Raw genomic sequence first — 2,500 nt, forward strand, 5'->3', positions numbered from 1 at the left:
AAGTCTAGAGATTTTCCCAGCTGGGCTACACAGGAGCAGCGGTGGAAACCAGTAGATGCGAGGAACTGCAGGTGCCGGTTTGCACAAAACAACACAAAGTGCTGGAGGAACGTGGAGGCACAGTGGCGCAGTGCTAGAGATGCTGCCTTACAGCGCCAGAGACCCGGGTGCAATCCTGACTGTATGGAGTTTGCACATTCTCTCAGTGACCTGTGTGGGTTTTCTCCGGGTGCTCCGGTTTCCTCCCACACTCCAAAGACATAGATACATAGAAACATAGAAAATAGGTGCAGGAGTAGGCCATTTGGCCCTTCGAGCCTGCACCACCATTCAATATGATCATCCAACTCGGTATCCTGTACCTGCCTTCTCTCCATACCCCCTGATCCTCTTAGCCACAAGGGCCACATCTAACTCCCTCTTAAATATAGCCAATGAACTGGCCTCAACTACCCTCTGTGGCAGAGAGTTACAGAGATTCACCACTGTCTGTGTGACAAAAAGTTCTTCTCATCTCGGTTTTAAAGGATTTCCCCCTTATCCTTAAGCTGTGACCCCTTGTCCTGGACTTCCCCAACATCGGGAACAATCTTCCTGCATCTAGCCTGTCCAACCCCTTAAGAATTTTGTAAGTTTCTATAAGATCCCCTCTCAATCTCCTAAATTCTAGAGAGTATAAACCAAGTCTATCCAGTCTTTCTTCATAAGACAGTCCTGACATCCCAGGAATCAGTCTGGTGAACCTTCTCTGCACTCCCTCTATGGCAATAATGTCCTTCCTCAGATTTGGAGACCAAAACTGTACGCAATACTCCAGGTGTGGTCTCACCAAGACCCTGTACAACTGCAGTAGAACCTCCCTGCTCCTATACTCAAATCCTTTTGCAATGAAAGCTAACTTACCATTCGCTTTCTTTACTGCCTGCTGCACCTGCTGCATGCCTACCTTCAATGACTGGTGTACCATGACACCCCAGGTCTCGCTGCATCTCCCCCTTTCCCAATCGGCCACCATTTAGATAATAGTCTGCTTTCCCGTTTTTGCCACCAAAATCCTTAGACTGTGACCCCTAGTTCTGGACTTCCCCAACATCGGGAACAATCTTCCTGCATCTAGCCTGTCCAACCCCTTAAGAATGTTGTAAGTTTCTATAAGATCCCCCCTCAATCTTCTAAATTCTAGCGAGCACAAGCCGAGTCTATCCAGTATTTCTACCTGTAGATGTATCTTGTTGTGTTTTATGACTGTTGGCAGATTAATTTCCGTCCTGGGATAAATAAAGCTCTATCGTATCTGATCATGGCTTAGTAGAGTGGCTAGTAGGGTGAATGGCCAGTGGGCTGAATGGCCGCTGCCCTGTGCTAGCCCCATGCTGATAGAGCAACAAGCACAGCAGCCACTTCCTGGATAGACGCCAGGCCCCGCCCCCCCCCCCCTGCATGCCACTCATCCCGGTGACGTAAACCGGGACACCGCCCCCCCCTTCACGCAGCGTCGTGACGTCCACGGTCCTTTCACGCAGCGTAGTGACGTCGACCGCGGCCCCGCCCCCGCGCGGCTGTGTACCGGAAGCGTTGCCCCGGGCGACGGGCACAACAAGGGGGTGTGAGCGCCGACGTCACCGCGTCGTGGAACGTTACGGCAGCGGTCGCCTTGGCGACGAGCGTTGTGTACACCACGTGGTCCACCAGACAGCCCGGAAGGTGAAACTGACCGCATGGCGGCCGCTGACGAGCACATAGCTCAGCCCTGACATAATCTAGAAATGAATGCATTCCAGAAATTCCTGCAGGAATTCCTGAATCGAGGGCAGAAATTGCTGGAAACGTCCAGAAGTCATCGACCGAGGACATATTTCTTTCAAGTGTTAAAAATTATCTATTATCTAAATGGTGGCCGATTGGGAAAGGGGGAGATGCAGCGAGACCTGGGTGTCATGGTACACCAGTCATTGAAGGTAGGCATGCAGGTGCAGCAGGCAGTAAAGAAAGCGAATGGTATGTTAGCTTTCATTGCAAAAGGATTTGAGTATAGGAGCAGAGAGGTTCTACTGCAGTTGTACAAGGTCTTGGTGAGACCACACCTGGAGTATTGCGTACAGTTTTGGTCTCCAAATCTGAGGAAGGACATTATTGCCATAGAGGGAGTGCAGAGACGGTTCGCCAGACTGATTCCTGGGATGTCAGGACTGTCTTATGAAGAAAGGCTGGATAGACTTGGTTTATACTCTCTAGAATTTAGAAGATTGAGAGGGGATCTTATAGAAACTTACAAAATTCTTAAGGGTAGATGCAGGAAGATTGTTCCCGATGTTAGGGAAGTCCAGGACAAGGGGTCACACAGCTTAAGGATAAAGGGGTTTCCTTTAAAACCGAGATGAGAAGAACTTTTTTCACGCAGAGAGTGGTGAATCTCTGGAACTCTCTGCCACAGAGGGTAGTTGAGGCCAGTTCATTGGCTATATTTAAGAGGGAGTTAGATGTGGCCCTTGTGGCTAAG

The sequence above is a fragment of the Leucoraja erinacea genome, chromosome 38 (assembly GCF_028641065.1).
Source record: "Leucoraja erinacea ecotype New England chromosome 38, Leri_hhj_1, whole genome shotgun sequence".
NCBI classification, from domain to species: Eukaryota; Metazoa; Chordata; class Chondrichthyes; order Rajiformes; family Rajidae; genus Leucoraja; species Leucoraja erinaceus.